A 15,560-nucleotide genomic window follows, 5' to 3' on the forward strand; every position below is an offset into this window, starting at 1 on the left:
TGAAAGTATACGTCTGGAACTGCTCCTTTATACACCGACGCGTCGACGTCACGTGAAGAATAGGTGGCGCCTCAAGGGACGCGTCCCAAAACAGCGAAGGATTGGCATCATGGAAGCAGTGACGTGGCATCGGTGTTCTAGTTGTGGTCCAGGTGCAGGTGGCGAAGTTTCGTAGATAGGGATGGTCGATTGCATTTCTTGAAAACTGGTCAGGCTGCGGCAGTTGTAGTATCGTTGATCCGGCCAGGCCATGAGCAAGCACCTGCACGAGGTAGCAGAACGGTTTAAGCCACATGCTTGTCGATAGTCCGCCGTGCCCACTGAAAGTAGACGTCTGGAACTGCTCCTTTATACACCGACGCGTCGACGTCACGTGAAGAATAGGTGGCGCCTCAAGGGACGCGTCCCAAAACAGCGAAGGATTGGCATCATGGAAGCAGTGACGTGGCATCGGTGTTCTAGTTGTGGTCCAAGTGCAGGTGGCGAAGTTTTGTAGATAGGGATGGTCGATTGCATTTCTTGAAGACTGGTCAGGCTGCGGCAGTTGTAGTATCGTTGATCCGGCCAGGCCATGAACAAGCACCTGCACGAGGTAGCAGAACGGTTTAAGCCACATGCTTGTCGATGGTCCGCCGTGCCCACTGGTCTGTATACCCACTATATGCCCACTGTATACTATTGTATACAATTTACCGTCGCTGCTGCCGGGTTTCTTTGCTTTGTTCTTGGCTTTGTGGAGTGCATATTTTGTGTTGATAAGGTATGGCTAAGGAAATAGCTAAACTAAAAGAGGAAATGAAAGCTGAACTCACTCAACTGAAACAGGAATTTAGGGATAAACTAAAGCAGTATCGTGAGGCATTGGAAAGGGACATGCGCAATCAGATTCGAGAAATGAAAATAGAGCACAAAAATCGAATTCGGAGCATTGAGTTTGGTCACGCCTCAGTTGAAGAACAGAAGACAAGACTGAATGCTGAGGAAACTGCAAGACGAAAACTAGAAAATGAAAATATAGTGCTTCAAGAAACATGCAACGCCCTCGAACGCAGGGCCCGACAACTTGAAAAACGCTTTGCGCACTCGGAGCAGTACTCGAGAAACAAAAATTTCGAAATACAAGGCGTCGTAAAAAATGATAATGAGAATGTGCTGGACACCGTTCAGATGATCGGGAAAGTTATAAAAGAAAAAATTGTCGAGAATGACATTGAAATATGTCACCGTGTACCCACCCGAGACCCAGAAAAATCGAATATCATTGTGCAGCTTAAATCCAGGACCAAGCGCGATGCTGTGCATAACAAGGCAAAGAGGACAAGGATATTGGAAATGATAACACTCACAAAATTTATGTGAACGAGCACCTATGCCCTACCCTAAAGCAACTACTTGGAATCGCTATCGGTAGAAAACGTGACCATGAATGGAAGTCCGTCTGGTCGTATAATGGCAGGATATTCTCGAGGCAGTCTGACGACACACCCATTGGAAGAATACATCATCACGAAGACCTTTCGAAGATATTCTAAGTGTTGTGTTAAATCTTGTACTTTCTGTTCAAAATGGAATATTTTGAATTTGCGCTACCACAAAACGTTCATCTACAAGATACCAAGCTTATCTCCGTTTTGCATTTTAATTCCCGTTCCGCTATTCACAAAGGTGACAGTACCTCTTGTCTTCTCAACCAATTTTCTTTCCAGTTCGACGTCATCATGGTTTCTGAAACTTGGTTTCAAAATAGCTACGATGTCGCCGGCCTGGATGGATATACTTCTTTTTACTTAAACCGTCAGAATAGGCGAGGGGGTGGCGTTGCCCTTTATACTAAAAATAATTACCATTACGAATTGATGCCAGAATTTTCATTCATGAGTCTTGATTGCGAGATGTTAAATGTCAAGGACAAGAAAAGGGTCTTATCAGTAATATGCCGCCCTCCGAGCGGAAGTATTGAGAATTTCATTGGTTGTTTTGGTAAGCTTCTGGAGTTCTGCTCATTTAATAATGTTCATTCTGTCTGTGGAGGCGACTTCAACATAAATATTTTAGATAAAGTAAGCATGTGCAGGAATTTAAACAATCTACTACTATCATTTGGCTTTACCAATCTGATCACTACACCAAGGAGGGTTACTCAGTCTACCTCATCTGCCCTCGACCTTCTTGTTGCAAGTATAGAAACCTCAGTCTGCACCGCGGGTAGACTTTCTAATGATATTAGTGATCACTGTACAGTCTTTATAGTGTACGCACTAGGTAACAGTATCAAACAAAACATTGAATTACTTACCTACCAACACATTTCTAACGAAGCACTGGATTTATTCAGTCTCGCTGTAGGTACGCAAAACTGGGATTCCGTGTTAAGAGAAAAAAAATGTTAACGAAGCATATAACAAGCTTCTTGAACTATTTGTGCGCATCTACACTGCACATTTCCCCTTCAAGCAAGTTAGGAAATCAAAAACGATACGAAAACCGTGGATTATGAGTGAGCACATCAAAATGATAAAAAAGAAGAACCGTCTTTATCATGCGTTCTTGCACTCCAGATCAGAAATTAAACTTAAGGAATTCAAGACCGAAAGAATTAAACTGAATAAAATACTAAGGCAGGCAAAAATAGATTACTATCAACGTCTGTTTTTTAAAATCAACAAGAAACGTCCGGATGCGGTTTGGAAAATAATCAATAATGTTTTAGGTCGTCAAACTAAAAGTAGTGTACCCAAGTCGATAAGCTACGCAAATTGCGAATTAATCGGTAAAGCACTCGCAGACCATTTCAATACTCATTTTGTGAATGCAAGCGTTACGCACACCCATGACTCCCAAGTCATGTATACACTAGATAAATGTGTTTCAGAAACTATATTTATGGAGCCAACTGACGAACATGAGGTGTTTACAACAATAAAAAATCTTAATAACGGCAATGCATTGGATATTGACAATTTACCAATTAAGCCAATAAAATATGTCTTACATCACTTGCCATTTATCCGCAAGTTGGTCCATATATTCAATTTAGCAATAGAATCGGCGACTTTCCCAGATGGCATGAAACGAGCTAAAGTATCTGTGCTATACAAACATGGCGATATAAATAATGTTTCTAATTATAGACCAACATCTGTCCTACCCATTTTTTCCAAAGTGCTAGGAAAATTAATTGCTACTCGCCTAACAAAGGTTCTAGACAGACATGATGTAGTAACAAACTCACAGTTTGGTTTTAGAAAAGGTAGATCTACGGAAGCCGCCCTTTTATCCTTGAAAGAAAGTATTGTGCAAAGCATACAGAACGGAGAATTCGCCCTCGGGCTCTTCATTGATTTTAGCAAGGCATTTGATTGCATCAGTCATGACATTCTTAAATATAAACTATCAATATGTGGAGTACGCGGACGTCCACTCACTTTAATGGAATCATATCTCAGAAATAGAACTCAGTGTGCATGTATTCACAACATCCTATCTTCTTTCTTAACACTTAAAAATGGAGTGCCGCAAGGGAGTGTTTTGGGCCCACTATTAGTTAGGTTATATATTAATGACTTAGTAAATATAGATCCTACAGTTGATTTCTTTATATATGCGGATGATAGCACTATACTCTTCTGTGGAAAAGACGCAAAGGAACTAATTATCAGGTGTAATGCATTGCTAATGAAACTCTCTGATTCGTCACAGTCAAATGTGATCAGAATTAACCCCACTAAAACGAAAGCTATTCGTTTCAGAGCCAGAAACAAACCTTTTAAGTTGGAACATTCAATCACTTATTTAGGCAAACACATAGAACTAGTTAATGAACAGAAAATACTTGGACTAATATTATCATGTCATTTGAGTTGGGATGCTCATTTTAATAACCTTCGAAACAAGTTTTCTGCAGTCGCCGGTGTACTATCTCGCTGTAGAGCTTACATGCCGACAAAAGCCAAGCTACAAATTTATCATGCATTGTTCACCTCGCAATTTAATTATTGCAATTTAGTATGGGCAACCACAACACGAACTAACATAAATAAAATACTTATATTACAAGAGGCGCTTTTCCGACACATTGCTAATATTATAGCCCGATCAACAACAAAAACATTGTCACAAACATACCAAATCATAAGGGCAGATCGATACTACGTATATCGTCTTTTACAAATATTTTATTTTGCAAGGAAAGAATGGAGAGATTTTCTTACATCCCTAGCGACCTTGCAACACCATGACAAACCTGTGCATCTCAGAAACCCTGAACCTTGGCGTGTACCCCGCTTTCGCACCGAGTATAAGTTACGATATATTAAACACAATTTGCCGAAAATTCTAAATAATCATGTTCACGCTAATAAATTCTCTCGTATAGAGTTGAAGTTGTATTTCGTTAACCTATAACATATATATTCATGTATAACGATGCATATAAATGATAATGTTTTCTTTTTTGCCTTTTTTGTTTTACTTGTACAAAAATTTCGTGTTGATTCTTACATATCCTATCATAAGCATGTATCTGAGTTTTCAAATTTATGTTTAGTTTATGTTTAGTAAATTTCTGCTTCAGTTTTTTTTGTACCAAAAAGATTACTGTTATCGCGCTGCCATGTATAACGCCTCGTGGGACCAGTCAAGCTGCTGACGACAGCTTTTAGACTGGGAGGACGTTTCTAGTCTGTACTAGAAGAAAAATAAACTTGAACTTGAACTTAAACTTAGCGCCTACTACAGACGCTTCGTCAAAAATTTTGCAAGAATCGCCGAACCACTAATGCGGCTAACAAGGGAAGACACGCCTTTCGTCTGGTTGAATGAGCAGGAGAATGCTTTCAATGAGCTTCGAAAGCGTCTTCAGGACCACCCAATTCTCGCTCATTTCGACGAGGGAACCCAAACTGATATTCACACAGACGAAAGCAATTTAGGCCTCGGTGCCGTCCTTATTCATTGGCAAAATGGAGAGGAACGAGTCATTGCGTATGCTAGTCGAACACTTCCGAAGGCTGAGGTGAACTACTCAGCGACAGAAAAAGAGTGCCTCGCGGTGAGATGGGCCATCAGCAAGTTTAGACCATACTTATTGGCCGACCTTTCCGAGCTATCAGCGAATATCATTCATTGTGCTGGCTGGCGAATCTCAAAGACCCATCTGAACGGCTGGCAAGATGGAGTCTACGGCTGCAGGAATACGATATAACGGTCGCATACAAGTCCGGTCAAAAGCACAATGATGGAGATTGCTTGTCACGTGCACCGATTGAATACGCGGAATCTACGCTTAGGGAAAATGGACAAGGTTGCCCGTTCCTAGTACCTGTGACAACATCGCAAATGGCTCAGCATCAGCGATCTGACGCGGAGTTACGCCTGCTCATTGATTGCCTAGAAGGACACCCTGTCGACATTCCACAGTCCGCAGCTTGTCGTCACTCGTCCTGAGAAATAATGTTCTTTACTAAATAAATTTTGAACATAGTGCAGAGACATTTCTGCTCGTCGAACCTTCAAAGTTACGACTCGAGATATTGGAAGCATGCCACGACGACCCAGCAGCAGGACATTTAGGAGTGAGCAGTACATTCGCACACATCCGCATGAAGTATTACTGGCCAAAGTTAATGAATTCTGTGCCGCACTACGTAAGAACCTGCCAGGACTGTCAAAAACGTAAAATACCACCATTCAAGCCAGCAGGTCTCCTACAACCGATACAGTCACCGGAAACTCCATTTGGACAAGTAAGAATGGACTTACTTGGCCCCTTTCCCACATCGTCATCAGGAAAGCGTTGGATCGTAGTTGCAACTGACTACCTAACTCGACTTGCCGAGACAGGGTCTCTTGTGAAGGGAGCGGCCAGTGAAGTAGCTGATTTTTTTGTCACTAACATAGTACTACGGCACGGTGCCCCTAAAGTTCTCATCATGGACCGAGGAACCATATTTACTGCGCTCCATTATGAAATTGAGGCACAGCAGCCACCGAATAACCACCCCACATCATCCGCAGACAAATGGACTGACTGAGCGACTGAACAGAACGCTGACTGATATGCGGTCAATATACGTGGACACGGAGCACCGAACATGGGACAGGATTCTACCTTACGCAAAGTTCGCGTACAATACCGCTGTGCAAGAGACGACACAAATTACAACTTTCCAACTCGTTTTTGGCCGGACCGTCTCCACAACCTTAGATGCAATGCTACCAGTAGATGAGCTTTCCGAAAATGACAATGGCGTCAGCGACTTCACACAAAGAGCTGAAGAAGCACGGCAGCTGGCGCGACAGCGCAATAAGCAGCAACAGCAAACCGACGCGGACCGATACAAGATGCGACGAAGAGACGTCCAGTATGACCCTGGAGACAACGTATGGGTGTGGACTCCCGTACAGATGCGCGGCCTATCCGAGAAGCTTCTTCGTCGTTATTTTGGCCCGTATAGGATAATTCACCGAATTAATTTGTTGAACTACGAAGTTGCTCCAGAAGGTCAAGTAACCTCATCACAACGGCGGCATCAAACAGAAATCGTCCACGCCGTCCGAATAAAACCGTACTACGACAGGCAATAACTGCTTCCGCCTACAAGCATTGCGAATTCATGACAGTCTAGAAACCACCACCCTCTGTATGAGCATCTGGACGATGCACTCTTGGAAGGGGGACAATGACACAATTTCATTTCAAATTACGCGTGCCAGCCGCCTATTGCGCCGTCCAGCTGTTTACTGCTACCTGCGAAAGATAGCAAGATAGCGGCAGTGAAGTAGCCAACACGGGCTCGCAAGGCACGCGCAATCGGAGCAACGTACCATCAGTGCCGGATACGAGGAAAGAGGTGCGGGTCTCTTGCGAAAAGATTGTGGACGTTCTAGTGAGGCTCTTGTTTAGCTGTTTGTCAGGCACAAGTTCGGCCAAGGTAGAGTGATTAAAGCACCATCGCTCAACTGAGCGTTACAGTATATATCAAGTGGCACTAGCGTGGCGCCAGAAGTTCGGTTCGGCCAGCGCTGGTCGATTTGTTAATAAATTACGCTCCAACTGGTATAACACCCTCCACTGGTGGTGGTTAAACGTTGTCAGAAGAGATGGGAGCACTACGTAACTTACAGAAAGGTTGAAATCCGGGCCAGTTGGTACATACTTTAAGGAAAAAAAGAATAAAAAACACAAAGGACAAGAGGATAGGTTCACGCCACAACGACTGGACTAGCGACTGGGACCACGCCCTTTCTAATAACGCTCAGTTGATAGTCCAGTCGTTGTGGTGTGAACCTCTCCTCTTGTCCTTTACTTTGTGTTTTCTGACTGGTTTTTTCCTTAAAATACGTAACTTAACCTTATGTGGTTACAATAAATTTTATGGTGCTCACAGCTCATACATATTTAAAGAAATAAGGGATAGACGGACATAGAACATGCTCTGACTTCCAAATGATTGTATTCGTGTAAGGAATTGAATTGGAGGAAAGAAAACAAGGAAAGCGATTCATATCACAAATCAACTGAAATTTTTTTTTATGCAAGTGCCCGCAATTCGCTAAAACACTGGCAAAAATAATACTTGGCAAGTTAGGGCTGCTACTACTCGCAGCTCACCACACCTCATACCACAGGACATCATTCTAAGGCCATTTACCCGCCTCGTGTTCGCCATTCAGCCCACCTTCGTTCTATTTCACGAGTTCCGCCAAGGACTGGAATATTCTCATACCTCTGACGTCCATGCACACACCAATCCAACTCAAATGAAGCATGTCAACGAAGGAATTATGTAACTCAAGCCAACCTGTATGTAATACAGCTTCAATGGTGCATTGGAGGTACCTAATGAAAGAGAGAGAGAACATTTTTAAGGAGGCTAGCCAGGTTGAGCCCGGTAGACTGCCCTGCACTGGGGAAGCATGAGAATAAAGAGAGAATTTCACACTTTGCGCTCGTACACACACAATCAAGCGTTCATCGCTGCATCAATCGCAAGCGGCCATATAGGCTGGTACACTTCAGGGAACGCAGCAATACCTTTGTGCGTTTTTACGTATCAGACGCACTAAGTCCCAAGATCTCCTGCTCTGCGAAAGGCCTATCATCTGTGCACCCTAAAGCTGTACAACGGAGAATCCTCTCACGTTAACATAGAAATAAATAAGCTATGTGCACGCTGGGAACATCAGTATCGAAAGGAAACGTTATAAACTCTTTAAGGCTTACATGCTATTTTACTTAAGTGTTCGCAGTGCCTGACTTTCCTTCTTCGCAACAAGTAAATATTAGTAGCCATACATTCAATTCATTTCGCCATACACACGGTCGGAACTATTGGGCGAAAGCGGAGCGAAACAGCTTTACTGGGCCCACAGCCTGTAGAGCTCAACGCTATGAAAGAGTAGGCAGCATACAACCTTTTCAACCGGCTTACAATGATCTATGTGTAGTAGGCACACATTAGTTTTTCTGATTAGCTATGCTATGAGTTGCTGTACTTAGTGATATTTATTTATTTATTTATTTATTTATTCATACAGCACATGAAGGTACTGGCCCTTGCAAGAGATCCGTATACAACAATGCCTTCAATGAACGTACAATGTTACACTTAGGTTAGGTTTCTTTTCAAACAGAGAGACAGGCTTATTGCTGTGCATGTCGGGTGGGTAGACACATCGAAGAACGAAGGATACGTGTGGTAGATTCATTATGCAAAAAAGAAGTGAGGCGTGCAGACAGGCCACAAGAGTAGAGAAGTGGACAACACGAACGCCGACTATCAACTGAAGGGAGCACTGAGGCGAAAAAAGAAAGAAGACACAAAACAAATCTGCGCATGCTCACGAATGGTACCACCACGTCTCAGTCGTGTACACGTGCCAGTCTACGTGAGAGATAACTGTTAAGGCACTTATTCTCTTCCTTACGAAAAGTAATCGAAGGCAGACTCACGCACGCACTTCCACCATTATAGATATGCCATGCCTCTACCATAAGACGCGTAACCCGCCGTGGTTGCTCAGTGGCTATGGTGTTGGGCTGCTGAGCACGAGGTCGCGGGATCGAATCCCGGCCACGGCGGCCGCATTTTCGATGGGGGCGAAATGCGAAAACACCCGTGTACTTAGATTTAGGTGCACGTTAAAGAACCCCAGGTGGTCAAAATTTCCGGAGTCCTCCACTACGGCGTGCCTCATAATCAGAAAATGGTTTTGGCACGTAAAACCCCAAATATTATTATTATAAGACGCGTATCTTCATTCTTATGCCTATACAATACCGTGCATTCATATAACTCTGGGTGCAGTTAAAATCTCGGCAATGTAGCGAGAGATTAGAAGGCGATCCACCGATTAACGACCTTTTATGTTTCATTAACCTCTGCTTGATACACCGTCCAGTTTGCCCTACGTAGAACTGGCCAGAGCTAAGGGAAATTTTATAAACCACACCCATACGACAGTCAGTAAAACTGCTGCTCTTATTGTGCTTCACTGGACAAATATTTGTTAGTTTCCTGCCTTTTACCCGCTACTTTTTTCTTTGTACGGCAGCGTATATCTTACCCAGCTTATTGAGAGCAGTGAAAGCAACATTAACATCATATCTACTTGCAACTTTTTTAAGCCTGTGCGACACTGAATGAATATACGGAATAGCCACTACTCTTTTTTTGCTATTACTGCTTTCTGTTCTCACGTCTGACCCTCTCGAAACCGACGTTTTGGGCGCTCAGTCACGGTGACCACTGCTACACTATGATAACCTGCTTCCAATAGGCGCCGGACCAGCGCATTAAAAGTGGCGCTCATTTTGCGCATGCAGGATCTGAGGTCGCCATCTTGCCGCCGAGCAGTGCGGACGTGTTTCGCATGGGCTACCGAGTTTCGACCGATTTTCGGCAACATTATCGACTGCGACGAACAGGGAACATCACACCGAAGTCAGTGAGGGTGCTCTGCACCTAACCGCTACGTTTTGGAGACAAGACCTTCTAATAGCCAGGTTTCGGGCACTTGTCCCCCGAGCCGCACGTAGTCGAGCTGGGCCTACTTTAGGCCTAACGCGACTAGGGCCTCTCCCTGCCGCTGCCGGCGAAGACCGCCGCCGCCGGCGCCGAGCCCGAATGGAGTGTACCGTGGATGGGGAGGATATCTCCCCGGAAGAATACAAAAACAAAAAGCACTGGACCTCGGACATCAAGGCCCACGACCTCGTCCACCCGAAGAAGACGACTGCGACGCTGCTTGCGTCATCCATCACGAGCAACGACGGCAACGGCAAGGCCGCCGAGAAAGAGAAATTGGCCGCTGGCCGACCAACAATCAGAAGAAGACCGCTTCTTCGCCTCCCGGCCACGGATTCCAAAGTGGTTTTCAGACCGAAAGGAGGCCTCGATCCCCGTTCCCGCACCGCCACCACCCTCCTGCAACCGGAATGCCCGGGGTGCGACACGCACATCGCTACAGCTCGAAAGCAAGACCAGGTGCGTGTTAACCCAACCAATTCTTTCACCGTGAGCTCTCCATCGGCGGAGGGAATCAAGAAATACGTCAGTCTACGAAACCTCAGAATGATCGACCAGACATACCCTGTCAATGCTTACATTGCGGCCCCGGACGAAGCCATCAAGGGAATTGCCTACAACGTGCTCGAAGACCAAACCCACGAGCAAATCCTCGAAGACATCCAGGACCACAACAAAGGGTGCCAAATTGCAGAAAAAAGAAGGCTAGGCAAGTCCTCATTGTTACTAACAACCTTTAATGGAACCCAAAAGGTACCCAGCCAAATCCGTTTGTTCGGAGGACTATACTCGTGCTACCCCTTCCGTGCCAAAACGAAAGCCTGCTTTAACTGCCGACGGGCCGGACACAGAGCCGACGGCTGCCCGAGGGAAAAGACCAACCTGTTCAACCGCTGCGGGACGCAACACCCGGCCAAGGAGAAACCGGACTGCACCCCAAAATACATCCTGTGCAACGGAGATCATTTCACGGGCACCAGAAGCTGCAAGGCCCACTTCGAAAGACCCAACTACAAGAGAAGAAGACCCACCGAAAGCCAATGGCGATGTGGACAAGACAGCGGAGGACACCATTCCAGGAGCCGGGAAAGGTCCAACTCCAGCCAAAGACGCTGGAGAAGCCGGAGCCGCTCCATCTCCTTCCCTCCCCTCCCGAAAGCCGACAGTCAAGGACGTCCAAAACAGGTGAGCTGGAAACCACAGACCTCCCGCGAGAGAGCTGGCAACGCAAAGCTCAGGGCTATGATTGAAAAACAAAATGAAACAATCCTAGAGCTTAAGGAAATCATTGTAAACCTACAGGGTAGAAACTCTCCCCAGAAGGAAACACAAAGCTCAAAACAACGCACCCCTTCTACGAGACCCAACAGCTCAGTACCCCCCTCCTCGGCATCCTCGCGTACCTCGTCACCACAACGAAGCCCCCCTGCTAAAAAGAGAACGATCGAAACGGTCAAAGGCGCGGAAAGCCCCACCCTAAACGATGTAATTCACCTAATCCAAGGCATGAACACCCGACTTGATCGCATGGAGGAGAAGATGGTAGCAACCGAAGACAGAATCAGGGCAGACATAAAGGAACAAATTGGTGCGTTAGCTACGCAGCTAAACGGACGCACGCACGCCCTCGAGACCAGACTAAGCCAAACAGAGGCTACCGTAGTCACGATACAAACTCGCAGATCATGCTGAGCAACTTGCAGCGATCTCACTATCCAAATCCGGTCTTATCAACGCTCAGGTACAGAGAGCAAACCAATATGGAGGGAAACGTTAAGGAAATCAAAATATGGCAGCGGGACTGCAGGGGCTTCAGCCCAAAGCGGGAGAACCTACAACTCCACATTCAAAACTTACAAAGCCGGAAATTCCGGACATCATAGCACTGCAAGAAACGTTAACAAAAGCGAAATTCAGAAACTATACAACGTACGAAAAAACGGGAGCGCAGAACTCGCGTGCGGCCGTCTTGGTCCACAGAAACCTGACCGCCGTCGAACACGAAATAGACACGAAGGACGCGGACTGCCTGCTCGTGGAAATAATTCCACAGAAAAGAGGACAAGCGAGCCTATTTATTCTCAACATATATAGCACCCCCATATCGAACCACCCTCCTCCCGATAATAGAGGCAGTTAACAAAACACTCAGGCTCTGTGGACACAGGCCGCTATTAATAGTAGGCGACTTTAACGTCAGGAACACGGCCTGGGGCTACAAAATAAACAACAAGAAGGGCACCGCCATATGGAATTACATACACGACGAAGGCCTAACATTGCTGAATGATCCGCTACAACCCACGCGAATAGGAAACAGTGTGCAGATGAACACCAGCCCCGACCTCACGCTCAGTAAGAACGTGGAGGAAGGGAAATGGAGGAACACCGCCTGTAGCCTAGGCAGCGATCATTATATAATCGAAACTACCATCCCGGCCACATCGCTAAAACGAAAGGGAGCAAAGAGATCACGATTACCGACTGGGACAAATTTAGACTCATCAGAGCACGAGACGAACCCACCACCGTAGATGACCTCGACAAATGGGTTGAACAGCTAGGCAAGGACGTCAAAACCGCCACCAAAAGCATACAAGTCACAACGGAAACACACGCAATAGACAACAGACTACTACACGTGTGGCAAGCACACGAAAGCCTTCAAAAGAGATGGTTCAAACAAAAACACAACAGAAGACAGAAGCTCAAAATTACTCACCTAGTTAAAGAAATAGAGCACCAAGCACAAGAGCTGGTCAAACAACAATGGGGTCAAACATGCGACCAGATGAATGGAAAAGTGGGCCTAAAAGACACGTGGCACCTACTCAGGTACCTCCTAGACCCTGAAAATTGTAAGACGGCACATAACAAGAACATCGGCCGCATTATACACGAGCACCCTCTTCAAGACGACGAACTCCTCGACGAACTCAGGAGCAGACATGTAGATACCTCTGACAAGGAAACGCTTCCCGAGTGCAAAGTACCTCCGAATCCAGGAATGGACGACGAAATAACGACGGCAGAGGTGAGGCCGGCGCTACACAAACTCCGCACGAACTCTGCCTCAGGAGCGGACGGAATCACAAACCGAACTTTGAGAAACCTGGATGAGGAATCAACGCTATCACAAAATTCTTTAACTAATGCTGGGAAAAGGCCAAGCTGCCGGCAGCGCGGAAACACGCAAAGATAACCTTCATACCAAAACCAGGGAAGAGCTCACAAATACAAAATTTGAGACCTCTCTCTCTCACGTCATGCCTGGGCAAATTGCTAGAACACGTGATTCTAAGTCACCTGCAAGAACACATGCACAAGCACGAACTCTTCCCCAGCACAATGTTGGGCTTTAGACAACACCTCTCCACACAAAATCTAATGCTCAGGCTATCGGAGGAGGTCATTAACCCTATTCACAGCAAACGAACCAAGGCAATCCTAGCTCTGGATTTAACCAAAGCATTCAACAAAATCAAGCACGAGGCTCTCACGGAAGCCCTTTCAAATCTAGGAGTAGGCGAGCGAACCCACACCTACGTTAAAGCCTTCCTATCTGCTAGGACGGCGGAGATACGCTTCGGGTCACTCACCTCCTGCCCTTTCACACTTGGAAGCAGAGGAACGCCGCGATGATCGGTACTCTCACCCCTCCTTTTCTATGTCGCGCTCATATCCATGGCACAGCTGCTGCAAGGAATACCAAACCTATCGCATTCCCTATACGCAGACGACATTTACACTCTGGATAACCAAAGGGGACGACGGAAACATCGAGAACCTACTGCAAACTGGAGCAGACGTAGTCTCTGAACACGCCAGAAAGATAGGATTATCGTGCTCCCCGCAAAAATCTGAACTTCTCGTCATGAGACACAATCCGCGAGGCCATACAAAAACCTCAGTCCCTATAGTCCCTACAGTCCCTATACGTGGACGACACCCTAGTTCCCGAGGTTCAAACGATCCGGATACTAGGTATGCACCTACAAAGCAACGGCAAAAACACAGTGACTATCAACAAACTTACGGCATGCGTGAACCAAACCAACCGTTTGATCTAACGCATCGCCAACAAACACTTTGGGATGAAGGAAGTGGATCTTCGGCGTCTAATCGAGGCTTTCGTGCTCAGCCGTTTCGTGTACTCCCTCCCATATCTCAACCTGTATAAAGTGGAGAAGGAAAAGGTAAACTGCCTCATAAGACAAACCTACAAGGCGGCGGCCCACCTGCCGAGATAAACATCTACCGAGAGACTCCTGAAAATGGGCGTCCGCAACACGCTCGAGGAACTAGTTGAAGCACACAGAACAGCCCGATACGAAAGATTAACCAAGACACCTGTGGGAAGACACATCCTAAGGAAATTAAGCATCCCGTACGAGAGCACTCAAACAAATGTCGGGCCCATACCCAGAGGCATCTTCAGTCGCCTCAGGGTCGAACCAATCCCAAAGAACATGCACGCGTAGTATCACAGTAAACGGCGACAGGCCCGGGCCAGAGCACTCCAGAAACACTACACAAACCACGAGGAGGCGGTCTACGTAGACGTAGCCGAACTCGGAGAACGGGACGCTTTCTCCGCAGGGGTATCAGGAAACAACCTCAAACCAATCACTGCAGTCACCATTTTTGGAAGGCACGCGGAAGAAGGGGAAGAAGCCGCGATATCAATAGCTATCACAAATACCGCAGCCAAAATAATTTTCTGCGACTACAAGACGGTAGTGCGTAATTTTGCCAAAGGCAGAACCCATCAACCGGCGATACAAATTCTAAGTACATTTAACGCCCCGCCAGTTCAATATCATCTGGATACCTGCGCACTCGTCCCATCCCGGGTACGAAGCGGCTCACAATTTTGCCCGAGGGCTCGTCAACCGAGCAGTGAGCCAACCGATCCTGCGAGGAGCAAAAGAGCGCATGATAACCTACCAGGAAATTACGCAATACTATAAGAACGAAAGACTCGAATACCCACCCGCTGACAATTCCTTCACCAAAAACCAGCAGGCGATGTGGAGGAAACTCCAAACACACACCTTCCCCAACCCATACAAACTATCCATTCTACCCAGGGATACACTCCCGCAAATGCACGCTATGCGAGGCCGACATAGCCGATTTAGCACACATCTTGCACGGATACCCTGAGCTCAAACGTAGAGCCGAATGGCACCTATCCAACCGAGAGCAGTGGGAGGCTGCGGTGACCAGCTCGGAACCCGCGGTTCAACTGCAGGCCGTGACCTGGTCTTTAGAAGTCGCCGTAAGACACGGTATGACGGCCACGTCACGAAGCCATCATGCCTTCGCATATCTAATCTCATAAGTCATTTTCTGTTGACGAAATAAAGTTTTTACCACCACCACCTGCGGGATCTGGTGAGGGAAGACTTAAGGCACGACATGGCAGTTCCGTTTTTTGCTACTTTGGAATGCTTGGATTCAAAGTTTAGCAACGGCTTCGAAGATCTTGGGGAGTACTGCCAACAAACATGATTTTCTTCGAAACCAAGG

The sequence above is a fragment of the Dermacentor variabilis genome, chromosome 2, assembly GCF_050947875.1.
Source record: "Dermacentor variabilis isolate Ectoservices chromosome 2, ASM5094787v1, whole genome shotgun sequence".
Taxonomy (NCBI): domain Eukaryota; kingdom Metazoa; phylum Arthropoda; class Arachnida; order Ixodida; family Ixodidae; genus Dermacentor; species Dermacentor variabilis.